The sequence below is a fragment of the Coptis chinensis genome, chromosome 3 (genome assembly GCF_015680905.1).
Source record: "Coptis chinensis isolate HL-2020 chromosome 3, ASM1568090v1, whole genome shotgun sequence".
Taxonomy (NCBI): Eukaryota; Viridiplantae; Streptophyta; class Magnoliopsida; order Ranunculales; family Ranunculaceae; genus Coptis; species Coptis chinensis.
Window position 1 is genome coordinate 10,492,506 of NC_141458.1, and position 16,605 is coordinate 10,509,110.

The 16,605-nt window shown below is 35.2% G+C and overlaps 1 long non-coding RNA gene across 2 annotated transcripts; it reads right to left on the reverse strand.

Annotated features, from left to right (window-relative positions):
- Positions 1–13,155: 13,155 nt before the first annotated feature.
- Positions 13,156–14,776, reverse strand: LOC147507856 (uncharacterized). Of its 2 annotated transcripts, none has more exons than XR_015216253.1 (4): positions 14,374–14,776; positions 14,148–14,235; positions 13,854–14,021; positions 13,156–13,740 (listed from the first exon to the last, which is right to left on the reverse strand). It is a non-coding gene; the product is annotated as an uncharacterized LOC147507856 (long non-coding RNA). The 2 variants fall into 2 exon arrangements; XR_015216252.1 differs by having other exon boundaries at positions 13,854–14,039; positions 14,374–14,487.
- Positions 14,777–16,605: the final 1,829 nt, after the last annotated feature.

The following is a 16,605-nucleotide window of genomic DNA, read 5'->3' on the forward strand; positions in this document are numbered from 1 at the left end:
TTAAAAATGTGGGGGTGTCTTGCTAAGGTTCTAGTGAATGAACCTAAAAAGAGAAAATTGGGACCTAGAACTGTTGATTGTATGTTCATTGGTTATGCTCATAATAGTGCTGCATATAGATTTTTAGTAGTAAAATCTGATAATAACCTTGTCGATGCTAGCACTATTATAGAGAGTAAAAATGCTGATTTCTTTGAGAATTTGTTTCCTTTGAAAATTGGCATTGAGAGGTTAGTAGCTCTAGTGAACAACAATCAACGAGATCCACGAAATTTTCGAACAAGAAATTCGGAAGAGTAAAAGAGACAAAAAATCCACCAATTTTGGTGATGACTTTTACACATTTCTTCTTGATGATGATCCTGTGACATATAATGAGGCAATCAGTTCTCGAGATGCACCTTTATGGAAGGATGCTATACACTCAGAACTAGATTCGATTATAGCTAATCACACATGGGAGATAGTGGATCTACCTCCTGGGGCGAAACCTATACGTTACAAGTGGATCTTCAAAAAGAAATTGAAACTAGATGGTTCCATTGAGAAATACAAGGCTAGACTTGTAGTCAAGGGATTCTCCCAGAAAAAAGGCATTGACTATTTTGATACTTATGCTCCTGTAACTAGGATTTCTTTTATAAGAGTTCTAATGGCTCTAGCTGCTATTCATAATTTATTTATTCATCAAATGGATGTAAAAACTGCATTTTTGAATGGTGATCTTGATGAAGAAATATATATGATGCGCCCTGAGAGGTCTGATAGTACCGGGGAAATGAGCATAAGGTATGCAAGTTAGTTAAGTCGTTATATGGGTTGAAACAAGCCAAAACAATGGCATGAAAAGTTTGATGATGTCATGATGTCTAATGGATATCACATAAATGATCTTTGATAAATGTATTTACTTTAAATCTTTTAATGCGAATACATATGTGATTATCTGTCTATATGTGGATGACATGTTAATCATGAGTCCTAGCCTTGATGTTGTGAGAAACACCAAGATGTTTTTATCCTCCCAATTTGAAATGAAGGATTTGGGAGAAGCTGATGTGATTCTTGGAATCAAAATCATCAGAAACAGTGATGGCATTATGTTGAGAAGTTTTTGAAGAAGTTTAACTTTTATGATAGTAAGCTTGTGTCGACACCTTATGAGGCAAATATTGAACTTCAGAAAAATGCTCAACATGGTGTACTTCAGTCTAGATATGCCCAAATTATTGGTAGTCTCATGTACTTGATGAATTGCACTAGACCTGACATTGCTTATGCAGTTAGCGAGGCTAAGCAGAGATACACTCATTGTCTAGCGGGGAACATTGGAGTGCCTTAGAGAGACTAGCCAAGTACTTGAGAGGAACAATGAATTACGGCATAAGGTTTAGACAAACTCCACCTGTGATAGAGGGTTATTGTGATGCAAACTGGATATCTGATTCTCATGATATCAAGTCCACTAGTGGTTATATTTTCACCCTAGGTGGAGGTGCAGTCGCTTGGAAATCTTCTAAGCAGACCTTGATAGCTCGTTCAACCATGGAGTCCGAGCTTATTGCTTTAGATAAATCAAGTGCTGATGCTGAGTGGCTTAGAAACCTCTTGGCAGATCTTCCTATTGGTACAAAACCGCCTCCAGCTGTACCTATGCATTGTGACTGTCAGGCCGCAATAGCAAAGGCAAAGAGCAAATTGTATAATGGGAAAAGCAGGCATATTCGTCTGAGACTACAGTCTATAAAGCAGCTGCTGGAATCTGGAGTTGTGGCTCTAGATTATGTGAGGTCAGAGTTAAATTTGGCCGATCCTCTGACAAAACCACTTAACAGGAGATAAGTGGTTGATACGTCGAGGGGGATGGGACTTTTGCCTTAGATAGAGGGCGACACTGACGGCAACCCCACCTATGTGATTGGAGATCCCATGAAGTAGGTTCAAAGGGAAAAACAAGTCACCTCGTCGCTCTGGTATGCTATTGTCTTTCTTTGAGACATCCCACCCTATGACTAGATAGCATTATTGTATACTTTGTATAACTTGAATAGCAATGAGAAAAAGGATGAGTTATTTTACTCTTAATGGAATCCATAGTCCATTATTTTTATGAGATAGTGTATTTTAACTGCTATGTACACTTTATGGATATCCACCTACGTGAATGTAGAACTGGGTCGGTTCTTATGAGTATTCAAACAAGTACTCTAGAGCATTCACATAACAGGCGTAAGAAGGGCCAAAAAAAGCCAACACCGCTAACGGGCATATAATGAAGGAGCAATGTGGGTGCATGTCCTCTATTTTACTACAAGGGAATGTTGGTTCAAAGATTTTTTAATCCACCACTTTCACGTATTATAAGACATGTTACTCTATGACTGGTTCAAGCCCGAAAAACACCAGTATCTTATGCATTGTTTTTTCGATTCTCTCTGGCATTTCGTTAACCCATTTCTTTTGTAATATCCTATTCCAAAATAGTGGGGGACTATTAGTATTTTGAAATAGTGGGGGATTGTTGGAATCTCCAAGTATATTTCAAAACACTTGTGTGTTGTTTAGTCCCACATTGGTGAATCACCACTAGCAAGTGAGGTATATGAGGTGATCCTCTAGCATAAGGGCGTGCCCTTAGGGTACAAAGGCTTTTGTGTTAGGAGGGAGGACTCACCCAAAGCCACTCACGCGCGCGCCTGCCCGCACCGAACCGAACCGAGCCGAGTCGCATTCGGGCTGGGGCTGGGGCTATTTGTTGTCTAGTGGGTAGTGAATTACCAATTGCCTAAACTTTTCTTAGCAGTGTTCATAGAGAGAGATCAGTCATAGAACAGAGAGAGAGAGAACTCGTGTATACCAGAAGTCGTGCTGCTGCTGCCTCTGTATTGAGAGAGTCAAAAGTCGTGCTGCTGTCTCTATACACCAGCGAAACAGAAACATAACTCGTGGATACTATCCCTTCATCCCACCCTACATGAATCAGAGAAACAGATAAGTCTTTATTCTTCTTCTCTTCTCTTCTTCCTGTCAGCCGCCAGAGAGAGTTATATTGCTGTTCTAGAGGGTAGTCTGTTCTAGTGCAAAGTCAGGCTACTGTTAACCATTGAATCTGTGAGGAAGGCGCACTTTGTTGCCTTCTCGCACCATTGGAAGGGGCGAAATCTTTCCTTAAAGACAGCCTAATCCGCGCCTTGGTTATTACCTATTATTCTGTCCTTGTCTTCTATTGTTTTCTTTTATCTGCATACAACAAAATGCTGATTGTTAATTTGCTGATTCTCATTGCCAAAATGTGGAAAAACATTTAATGATATATATCTATAATTCTAGGAACGTTATCTAAGATATCGGAATAAACTACTACATTATGAAATACTGAAATCTTGATTTTTAAGAAATTATATACTACAAACGAAAACAATAAAATCGAAACATGCCCCTAACAATTAATTGAAATGAACAATTGAGATTGTCTATGCAGAGACGAATAAACTCTTAGACTTGATTTAAAAGTCACCCTAATTGACAAAAAAAACTTACCCAAGCCATTACGTCAAGGCCAATAATCACCAAATTTAACATTCAAACTCCCCTTAAACCAAAGCTTTCAAATCAACTAGGGACAGAATCTCTGCCCGTAATGTTTCGTAGACTACAACCATATAGTAGCCAATCAAACCGTCTTTCTTTGCATAGAATCAAACCTTTGAATAGGAGCAATCAGTCTTTTCGTGTGGCGGTATATTAAAAACCAATTCGCCTTTTGAATTATGCGCCTGACTATAAATGTCATTTAATTAGTAATAATGTGGTTATTTAATAAGACGTAAATTTAATTAGTAATAATTTGGTTATTTAATAAGACATTAAGAAAAGGAAAGGTCTAACGAGAGAATACCAAGCGATTCTTTTCCCTCCTCTCCCATCTCTATCTCTTCTGTTTCTCATATATATATATTTTTCTTATTACAATGAAATTACTACTCTCATTCTTTTAATTTTGGTTTCTCCCCATAAAACCAAAGAAAAAAAAAGTAACCATCTATCGCTGGTGATCCGAATGGATTAGAAGCATTGAGTTAAATCAGCAGAGCACATGCGCATTGGAAGGAATGCACTATTTTCTACTTTGTCAAGTTGCATATTCTCTTCCTTACATTTTATCAATCTTTGATTGATGAAGTTCGTCATCACGTTACACGTTTTTTATATTATAGAAAACATTGTAAGTGTCAATTTTATTTTTGATTTTTCTTCTTTCTACTATTTCCGCAATCATGAAGAGGATCTTGCTGCTTTAAAGTTGGAAATTGGGTATCATAAAAAAAAAATGATAATCGAGAATATGACATGAAGCTTGATTTGATTGAAGTGTTTTGATTGTCCGAACATTCTGAAATGAGTTTGATAAATCTTGAGAAGTTTTTATTTTCTTTTTGATTTTTTTTTTGTTGAGATGTATAGTAGAATTGAAGTTCTACATTTGCTAAGGAAGAAGTTACTCAATCCTTTTAGGTGCTTTGAATTTTGTCCCTACTATAATTGGACTTTGGCTCTCTTAGAGGATGGTTGAAGAGGATGAATCATGGACTCGGCAATTGCGAGTCAACTGGCTCAATCATGGTATAATTTTAGGACATCTTAATGTTTTCGTAACGTCCTCAATGTATTCTTTCATCATTAGCATTTTAGTATACTTTTGGATTTCTGAAGTCTGAAATTTCTAGAATGTTTTGAAACATATTTGACACTGAATTCTAATGTTGTATGTTGTAAAACTATACATGATCCAAGACTGAATGGCATTATGTATGTTGAAAGCAGAGTAGGAAGCGCAAGGTTTTTTTCCCAAAGTATAATGGGATGAGATCGTGGGAACACTGAATCATACCCATTTCTAGGCACAAAGAAATGGAGCAATGGGTGCTTAGGTGAGTTTCTTATTTTGGCTTGATGAATTTATTTGTGTCCCCTGTTCAATTAAGGACTGGAAATTAAAATGGTATACATAATCCGTTAAATAGCTTAGGCAATAATGAAGTTGAATAATGAAAATTAAAAGTGAGTTGATGGTAAATTAAATTGGTGGCTTTACTTTCTACGTTTGTATGATGAAGAACATTGAATTTTGTGTTTTTTAAACCTAACTAAATTATTACGCTCAAAACATATATGAGATTAGGCAGATTTTTGTGTAATTATTGATTGGAGTGGAAAATCGAGAACGTGAGAAAATGCCAGCGATGTATTTACAAGTTTACGGTTTCTGTTTTTCTTCCATGCATAGGATTTATGTGTTTCTATGAAACATAAATGTCATGTCAAGAACTAGGATATAAGGAAGTTTCTAGACGATATCTATGTGAGTGAGAAGGGACTGTTGCTACTGAAGAATGAGAAAGCAAGGAAGGTGATATTTCTCTCATCCTTTTCAAATTGTTTAGTGGTAGAGGAAAAATGGGGCTTCTATTTAGTGGGTTTTAATCAATCAATCATTGTATTTGTGATCTCTTATTGGAATTGATATTTTTTGTAATGGTTCTTATTTTCATTAACGTTATTGTTGAATTGGTAGTGTTATAGCATTTATGTGACTTGCGAAAATTGGTTTCTTTTATGTGGAGTGTGTTAATACCCCCCACCCAATTTTCCTTTTGCAGTTCTGCCGGTACCTGTTTTATCTGGGGAAGATTCACACCAGAGTACACAGATGCAAAAGAAAGTCTTTTGCAAGCAGCTTCATAAAGCATTCCGCCAAAGACTTGGCTTCCGAGTCAAAGGCAACAAATGGGCTGTGATAGTTCGACCATCTTTGGGGAAATTCACGAGAGGATTGTGTTCATGCAGAAAGGAATGAAGAAGGCTTTGAGGCCATACTTTGAGCTTACAAATGTAAGTCGGGAGTCATTTAAGATATTCTTTCCTCTTAAACACAAACATGCATGCTTAATTTTTTATTCTGTATTTCTAAGCATGAAGTCTTTCGAGTGGTCTAACGACTTATTATTTATTATTAATAATTTTTTGTGTATTCTAAAAACTTTCTGCCTTGTGATATTGGAGTTTGAGAGGTGCGGGGACTCCCCCTTCCAAAAGAGTAACTTCAAGTCTGGCATGCATTGATTCCTTCCGTCGATGGGATGTGTTTGCCTTTTCATTTTTCCAACTTTTCTAAAATTTAAAAGAACATATCCATATTGGCAAATGGATGACATGTACTGTCTTAGTTAGGATCTTGACATATTATACCCTGGATCTGAACCCTTCAATTGTTTGTAAAAGTTTGGTGTGTCTACTGAGGAGTCATTAGTTATATGTCTTACCTTTATAAGTGTGATTCTTGTGGAGCTAACCGATGTGGAATGTATTTTTCAGGCTATTAGTGTGGGAGACTTGGAGCTGTTCAGAAATGTTGCAGACAAGTTTGCAAGCACTTTCAATTCAGATCAAACCCACAACTTGATTGTTAGGCTGCGATATAATGTCATAAGGACAGGGTTATGTAACATCGATCAGCATCTCTTATTCACATATCTCACTAAAAGATGTTGCTGAAAAATTGAGGGTGAAATTCGAGAATCATTTGCCGATCTTTGAGAGCATTGTGGCTAAGGCGATTCGAGATGGTGCAATTGATGCTACAATAGATCATGCAAATGGGTGGATGGTATCAAAGGAAACTGGAGATGTATACTCTACAAATGAGCCTCAATTTGCATTCAACTCGAGAATTGCCTTCTGCCTCAACATGCACAATGAGGCCGTGTGTTCCCTGAGGTTCCTGCCGAACAACCAAAAAAAGGAGAAGGAAAGCGTTGAGAAGAGGAGAGAGAGAGACTACAACAGCGGGGAACTTGCAAAGCACACATTGCGGAGGGTGATGACGATTTTTAGTCATTTGGGCCTTTGCCATCACCTTGATGTTTCCTTTAGCCATTTAATTTGTACCAGCTTAATTTGTGGTGAGGATGCACTGTTTCTTTGGATTAATTACTATGATGGAATTACCCTTTTTGCTGTTTTTATGTTGGTCTAATATTGTTACTGTATTATTTAGGATTAGGCACTAAATATTTTGTGAGGTTTCAACTTGATTTTCTAAAATTTGTCAAATTGGTGGTGTTTCATTCCTCTCCTTCCTATGCTTCTTTTGGTTGGGAATGTTTTTATTGATGCAATTTTAAAGTTCTGCAGTATTGGTGGTCATACATAAGGGACGGCAAATGGCTTCCACAACGTCATATTCTCCACAGCATTTATGTAAACCATTTTTCGTAAACAATTACAACGGTGTTGCCCAACACTTGGCTAGGAATAGGGTTGTAGGAATTGAAACGGAAACCTTTTGAAGATTGATAAATTCTGGTGGTACTGAGTAGAAAGTAGAAAGTAGAAAGCATCATTCCGATAGGGGTAATTATGTATCATTTTATATGTAACTAATTGTTTTTTCTCCTATTCCAATTGAATGATGCATGTAACTAAAATTTATCCCCCTCCCATTTTTTTTTACCTCTTAATAGTAAATTGGATGTAGATGAATCATGACTGCAAATCCTGATATTTTTTTTGTTTTATTAAATCCAACATTTATTTGAGAGAATTTTTTTTTAGTTATGCAGATTGCGGAACTAAAGATCCTTAAAAGAAATTTCATTAACAGAGTGAGTTGAGAGCTTTTATCAAAGTTCTTTGGACAAATAAAAGGGTGAGTCCATCACAAGTAGAATCTTTGTGTTAATGTGTTGATAGGTTGGAGGTCACTATCTAAATCCAACTTTTATATGAACTGCAGGTTTCCAAACGTTATGGAGTTGCAACATAAAACTCAACACCACCACTTCTGCCTTGCTTAGACTTTGGATTCTTCAGTTACTATACGTTGGACAGATGCACAGAGTCTCACTCTTATTTGTGTGCACTACATGCACATAGTGTACTACAATTTGTGTACTGCAGAAATATTATGTAATCTTGAAGTGTTAGGGATGTGAACCCGAGGAGTTTGTTGATGACTATAGAAGAGAGAAGGTCACTGTTGATGGGATTATTTGACCCGCATGCATATAGTCTAATGTGTATTAAACTGGAATACTATGAATTTTTTTATTATATTATATATCCATTTGCATATGAATATTGTAGTAGTTTAGTGTTCATTTATCCATATTATCACTTAAAATTATAGCGATAAAAAAAAGACGGTGAATATGTAGACAAAATAAATGATTTTGTTTTAACTGATAAATAAATTATGTTGTTTCAAAATTTTCTCCCATACTAAGTGCTAAGAAGATGGTACAGTTACTAGACAATTACAAGGATCTTAGATAAGTTGCATGTTAACATTAAACAAACACATCCCAATACTTTGAGATTTTGACGCCCAGAAGGCGTGCATATTAGCTAGTATAAGTAAGGGATGATTGGATTTTCATTTTCTTGGACTGATTTAGTGGTGTGGTAGATTTGTATGCCCTTTTGGAATTAATTTATAACCGAATTTTGTTATGTTAGATTAGGAAATTAAAAAAAAAAAAGTGTTGTTTCAAATTTGATTTCGAGTATTCTTCTTTCTTATATCAAAAGTTGCCAAAAGTAAAAAGTTCCAATAATATTAATAAAGTACCAAAATAATATTATCGTATAAACCTGGAATACCAAATTTAGGGTATATTTTCGTTAAGATATACGTATATTCTATCTTCGATTTTGGGTGTTAATATTTTCCCTTAATTATTCACCGCCTAGAAGAATAAATGCCTATTATATCCATTCATGCCCCATTGCCCCCAATCCACCTCCAGAATCCACATGAAGATGAATCTTGTTTTTCCAGCGAACACATGTTTTACCCTCTCTTCAGAAGAACTATTGCACAAAATAAAAGTCTTCTTCTCTTCCATCACCAAAGCTTGAGTTTTCTGGAATTATAATACTGGTCTACCAAAATATTACTTTCTTACAATAGTTGTTTATTGAGCTAATCATTCTTATTTTTTACCATGTAAATTTACAACCCAAGAAGTATTGAAGCCATTGGTAAAATACCGAAATTGTTGTTTATTACTTGGGAGAGACAAATAAAATTCTTCAAAGGCTTATTATTAGTAAAAGATAATAATAATGGACAAACTCATTTTTATTAATACCCATACCGTTACACCAAATTAAACATTTTTAAAATCAAGTAGGGTCAAGCTCCCGTCGGGAAAATTCTTACGAACTGTAACCAAATAATTGCCAATCAAACCGTCTTTCTTTGCTCCAATAAGAAGTCGATAAATAAAACCATAATGTTGATCCGGCGGATCTACTGAATGATCTTGTTTTTCACCCATCCGGACAGTGTCAAAAATCAGATTTGTTTTGGCTTCTTCATTGTGTTGTGATACTGCAAATTCAGCAATAATTTGGATACGTCGATCTTTCACATCTTCGATTGGTTCAAATGGTGTGTCATTGGGAGCTATGGCATAGACACTATCAAATATGAATTTGGAACTAACAAAAAATAAAACGAGAAAAATAACTTTCATTTTTTTCAACTGATTTAGTGGTGTGGTAGGTTCCTTTGGAATGAATTTATAGTCAACTTTTTGTTATACGAGTGTTGTTTCATATCTGATTTGGACTATTTTCATTATCCAAAGTTTCCATAACTAAAAGTCTACATTAAATGAATTAGTACCAAATTTGAAGTGTTAGTGGTGATACCATAGCAAGAAAATGAAAAATAAAAATCCATATAGCAAGTCATCATATACCTAACATACCAAATTTAGGCCACTCAATATTTTTATTAAGGTAAACATTTGTATTTGCTTTTAGGGGTGATTTCGGATTGGGGATTTCGGAAAATGTTATAATTTTTTTTCGGATGGCAATATTCTTTCCAAATCTGATTTAATTATTTTTGGATGACAATTTCTTTTCAGAATTGGTAAAATTTGGAAGTAAATCGGAAATTTGAATTATATAATAGGATTCTCTTCTAGGATAACCATTTTATATTCAGTTAATACATTAATTTAGCAATCATTTTAAAATATATTAATTCAGTAAACAACTTAGACCTTTTAACACGTTCATTCATCAAACTTTTTCTTCATGTTAATTTATTAATTAAGTAAATAGGAAGATTGGAGAAAAAAAGACATGTACTAGAATGCCAATATTGATTTCTTGAAGTTGTGAGAGAGACAATGTCTACTTCTCTAGGGTTTTTATTTGGTTTACAAAGTATATGTAGTTTTAATTTGGTAACTATATAAAATATACGGCTATATGTTAAAAACTAGTTTTCGAACCCGTCCTACGAACGGGTGCTATTATATTAAATTATTATGAAACATATTGGTAACTATGTAGAGTTATGAGATATAAATATTATATTGATCACTTATCTAAATTTTCTCCCTCTCCATAATTAAAAAGAAAAAACTCTCATTTGATAAATCTCTTGGACTTTTTTTTTTGCTTAATAATAGAATTTTGATTGAAGTTATGTGAAAATGTTGAATAAAAGGGCTTAAGATGATATTGAAGCTACTTGAAAATCAAGAAATACCCAAACATAGGAAAAGAAATATGATAAATACCATTTTCAATGCAAAATTATACTTGTAGAGACATCCCCACTACATATAATACAACTATGTTATTTTTTAGATTAGCTCAATGTATTTATAAAAAATTTCGATTTCCTATTAATTATTCTTTGAGTTAAGTTAAGTATAGTTGCATCCAATTTAATTAACTTTTTTAGGTTAGTTCAATGCATTTGATCAGGTTTACAATTTTTTTGGTTATCCATACCTTGAATTTCTTAGAATGAATGCATCCTTCTTATCGAGGTTTGACGCTTCCATTACAATGGGATTTGGATGGGCTAGTCTTTGGGAGCATAGTATGGAATAGCCGAATAGTGAAGACAAAGTACTGGAACAACAGTTAGGAGGTTTAGAGCTAGGAATGTAGAAAAAGCTTAAATGTAGCGGCAGAAATGGCAGTAAAGATAGTTTGGACAGTTAGGAGGAACTTAATTCACTTTTGAGTGGAGGTCATTAAGCCTTTTAAGTAACTATTAACAGAAAAATGGTTCATTTCGAGGTTAAATTTCTTGCATTTGGTATCTGCCCTAATGTTTGAAATGAGGTAATAGCCCTCGAAGTTTATCATGTATGTATTGCCCAACTGATGAAAAAATTGGCTTAAGTTCAGATTTTGTGGTGAACCTAGTCTGCAGTAATACTAAAATGCATGTATTCATGATCAATTCTTGTACAATATATAATTCAAAATAGTGTATATAGTATATGTCATATACCTTGCGTTTCAGGCTTTCAACTGCTCGATCCATATATTTACTCACCACCATATCATATCTCAGCAAAATGTGGCAGATTGTGTCATACTGGCAAGTGGCAAGGCAAGTTTTTTTTTGTCTGTAATATACATAGCTATAGCAATTTCTCTGTTTAGAGATATTTGTCATTCTTTTCCCTGTGGTTTGATGGTAGGGATAGCTCTTAAAAGTCATTTGTACACAAAATCTTGGCTAAAAAAATGATTACATTTACTCACTTCTTTTGGAAGGTCACCAAACAAAACAAAGCTATGATACGACTACCTACTCCAAAGGTGACAAATAACTTTTATTTTTTTCAATAACGAACAAAATATAACTTGAAGTAGTCGGATCGGAAAAGCAAATGTTTTGAGTCATAACAAACCTCTTGAGCATTCACCACAACTGCGAACCCTTAATTGCCATGATACTTGTACATCACAATATAGTCTAGAAAGTTAATCTAGGAAAGTGCTTAAAATCCTTTGATTGAAATTTTATGTCCACTCAAAATTTGTCATGTTTGATCATCGAAAGTATTCCTGCAACTCTAGCATCCATATTCTATAATATTAAGCAAATAGTGAGATTGGTGAATGGACCAATATCTCTAAAAGGTCATTTGCTAGAATTATGAAATGTCGATGATAAGAAATAAAATTAGTGCATATAAACATGAAGAGATTATCACTAAACATAGTTGTAAATCATATATGAAATTTAAGCTAATATTATAAATTTAAACTAAAAATTAAAGAATGACTCAATAGTGACAAACTTTCATAAATAAGAAACGTTAAACCTCGGTATTAATTGTGAGGATTTCCTTTTCTTTATTTTCAAATCCTTCTTCTCGTCTTTGCTGCTAATATATAAATGGCGATTCCTTCATCAAACTTGAATCCTGTGTGGAAACCCTGCCTAGGGTGCTTATGCATGGAACTGAAGATATCTTACTCAAATCAAGGAAGCAATGGATTCAATGTATTGAAGTTATGTTGCCAAAAAAAAAATATAAGAGAAGCATTTTGCACACGGATCGGTTTGCTTCCTCGAGGTCCCCATTTTAAATGGCTTATTTGGAGATGACGAAGCATTAGAGAAAACTAAAGAACAAAGATTCTTGGACATACTGAAGCATGCTTTGGGAGGAGCTCAAGATCCTCAGATATATGAAACTCTTCTAGAATCAATTGCAGAAATTATGAATGTCGGGGGATTACCATGGGCAGCTTTAGGGACTGCTATTATATATATATAAAGAAAGCCCGCTCTTCTCAAATTCCACTTGCACTACTGACTGGCGATGATATGCTTTTGTTGATTTTTCTCTTTATCTTCCTTGTATCATGCTAATGAAGATTTAGCAAAGAATCAGTTGAAGAGCACCACTTTCCATGCATCATTTACCTCTTTCCAAGTACGGTAGAACCATAATTGAGGTATTGGTTTCATTCAAAAAGTGTCTTCTTTGCATGATGGTGGAACCGGCAGTGGAGACGGGTTGTAGTAGTATTTAGATTTCAGATATTTCAAGAAAAGAATATTAACACCCAAAGTTATACCCACAGCCATAATATTCAAATTGTGAGGGCTACCCCGCTTTAAATTCAATAGAACTCAAGTGCAAGAAATTAAATATTATGAACAGAAAGTGAAGCTAACAAACGCCACTAACACATAACTAAAGTACTAAACTGTTTTAACATCTTGACATTGCCATGCAATGTTGCAATGTTGCTTGATTAGAACGAGGTTACGTGCTTAGATCTCTAGTTTCACATTGGAACAGTGACACTTATACATGCTACAAAAGATCTGTATTTAACTAATATCTGAGTCTTACATCCTTGCACAACCCCATAATAAAATGTTATTACAGGGTAGAAACACCAAAAACTATGCTTTGTCCAATCATAGAAACTACATGAGTGTATAAAAGGCAAGCCCACTTCTGCAGAGTAGATTCCCATAATGCCTCCTAATCCAGAATGACTGGTTTCGATGGCATTCAATTCCTCTAATCAAAACTTTGGAAGATCAATGCTATGCCTCATCAGAAGCATGGTCGGGTGATGGAGGATGCTCTCCACTCTCAATATTTTCTGCAGGTCGATCGGTGAAGGGGCCTGCTCCCTCCGTTCTCATTGGTTTGGGATGGAAATTGATAGGGAACTTTGTCACTCGTGGCTTGTCACCCAATATGTTTCTCTGGATCCTATCAATCAACACCTTCGGGGAGGTTCTTCTCTCAACTGTTCATCATCATAATCATTGTTCACATAGTATCCCACTGATGAACTCCTCGTCCCAGATAAGAGCAAGGCAAGAAGTACTGGTCACCCCAATGATATCTTCTTGGCGTATCTTTGAGGGATCCGGAGGGTCCGCTGGCCAAAAGTAAAAGAACATTTGCATATCAGTTTCCATGTTCACGAAAAATATTAGCATAAACCCAACTTACAGTGAAACAAAAAAAGAAAGAAGATAGTCAAAAATTTACCTGGAATTGCAGATGTCCTTCATTGGTCAAACAGATGTCCTAGCTAGCTCATGCAAGTAGATGTGAAGGCAGCAACCACCTTGTTAGCTTATCAGTGAAAACGTGTGACTGCAAAATCATCGTGTGTTGTTCACGTGTTTAATTTGTTCAATCACACCTTTAAACCACCTATCGAGGAATTTGCATCTGTTAACCAAAAAAAAAGGAAATTGCATCTAATAGTTAAAAAATGTCTTAAATGCGATATGAAAATCCCAAGGTATGTAACCAAGGATAAACAAAGTACTGCCATACCCAAGAATCACCAAAATACACCATTCGGAACCGAACCGCTCTGTCGTGTTCAGCAACTTGACCACACGATTTAACTCCGGTTTCGAACCTGCAAAAGGTAAACCCAAAAAATAAAAGTTAATATCAATCAAATACAGCTAACAATAAAGTAAAATATGATCTTACTTAGATACATCAAAAGGTTTGATGTACTTTATCATCTGAGGTTGTAAAATAACAACATCACCTTAGATGCTTGAAATTTTCCCATTGCTTGATCATCACCATTAGTATAAATTGTCACCTATCCGTGATTCCCATAATATGCTCTAGATTTTTATTCCCATATCCAAGTAAGTATTCAACCAAGAAAACTATAAATTAGGAAAGACAAATCAAATCTCAAATTTGCTCAACCAAGTAAAACAAATTATACAAAGTTATCAAATAAAACATATGTAATCAAAGTTGGTAAGCAAATTCGGAAGAAACATCAACTATATAGATGAAAATGAATAATTTCTAATCTGAACCAAAAATGAGACATAGCCAATCCTAGAATGATTAGAAGGGCCTTTTGTATTATCTCTAATGATCGAACATACCAGGCCATCAATCTTAGTGTGTAGCACAAACTTAAAACAATGAGCAGATCATATATAGTTGGCCAGCTACCAATTTAAATGGTCTCGGTCCACAAAATTCCATTTTAAAGAGAATTATAATCTATCTTGATTAGGCGAACAATAATATATAATATCATTAAAATGAGAAGCAATGCTCTGAAATGAAAAGTTGGAGCAGAACTTACTGGGCATCCAAATCGACCACATGCCCATTAGTATCCATGTATCGGGTTCATTTGAGGGGAAGAACAGTTTGAAAGAACACCTCATGATATTGAGGCATAGGCTTCAAAAATAGTGTAGGAAAAGGTTCGAGAACAAAGACGGTTACGTTCATACTTTCGAAGTGGAACCCTTACAACAAAAAGTTTGCGATGAGTCTATCGAACAACTTGTTCACGAAGAGGATCTTAGATGCACTACTGAATTGTGGAAGCCAATATAAGACAGAAAGGAGGAGAGAGGATCTCAGATCCACACCCAATTCAAGATAAACCCCAAAAACCAAAACCCAATAACTCAAACTTCAGGAAAAAAAATAAACAGTCTAAAGAAAGAAAAGTACACCAGGGCTTTGTGGTAAATAAGGTGGTACTTCGGGATAGATCCATGAAGAAGCCAATGAAGATGAGCACATCTATATTCGATGAAAGAAATACCTATGACTCTATGAAACTGGCAATTTTCTAGAAAACAAACAATAGTTAGTTTAATACGAACTCAAACCAAACGAAATAGTTAATTTAATACGAACAATAGTTGTGCACTTGATCAACCAGCGACAAAACTGAACTCGAATATTTACTCCAACCATCGAGGCAAATTAGGCGAATCTTGTACATCTAGATGCGTAGACAAATGATCTACATTGTTCCCCTTTGGAAAAATCAGCACTCTCTAACAAAAACACGATTGATCGAGAACGAAAAGAACTGATTATAACATATATTTCCAATGACCTAAAGATATTAAATGGAGGGAGAGAAAATAACATACCATTTAAAACCGCCCAGCTAGAAAGATGTTAGAATAATACTTTCTATTATTCAAGCGAGAAAAGTTTCTAACAATCCATGTGAATCTTGACAATGGAAGATCAATAGTGTGCCGAATGACCACATGTGCTAGCGGTTATTTGCAGCTTGCACTATCCATCAATCAAGAAAAACTGACAAATCAAAACACGAAAACCCTTCTCGATTGTCTAAACTCTTCGATCTATGAGAAAATATTTAGCTTGAATCAAAGTTTAATATGAATCAACAAAAGCGTACCATCAAAAACTTCATGACCTTAACCTCCACCTCGAGAATTGAAGTATCATCAAGAAGAAACTCTCTGTCGGGTCCCCTTAGCTCACTAAGAGGAATAAAATTCCAAAATCCCCAATCGGGATGTTTTGCACTAAATTGGTGTTGTGTTCTACATGAAGAGTAAGATTCAATTTATTAAACATAGACATGCTATATCTTATCCTAAACTGAAATAAGTTATACTAAGCAAGTATAAAGCCGCTTACCTTGGCGACTCTCACAATTGACATAGATTAGTGTGGACACAGAACTTGCTTGAGCAAAGGCGACATTTGGGTAAAATGATATTAGAACGTATGAAGTTACGATGGAAGAAGAAGTTTCGTTTCTCTAAATTGCACTGCACACCCATCATTTGGAGATCTAGTAAACCTAAGACCATTTTAGCCAATAAGAGTAATAGACATGTGTCCTTCGCCCTTAGACCAACACATTCCCTTCTTAGACTTATTACCTTTGTTGATTTCTGGATTTACCCCCGCTTTGCGTTTCTTTGCTCCACGAATTTTTTTCCTCTGCATTGGCATATACTTCACTCTT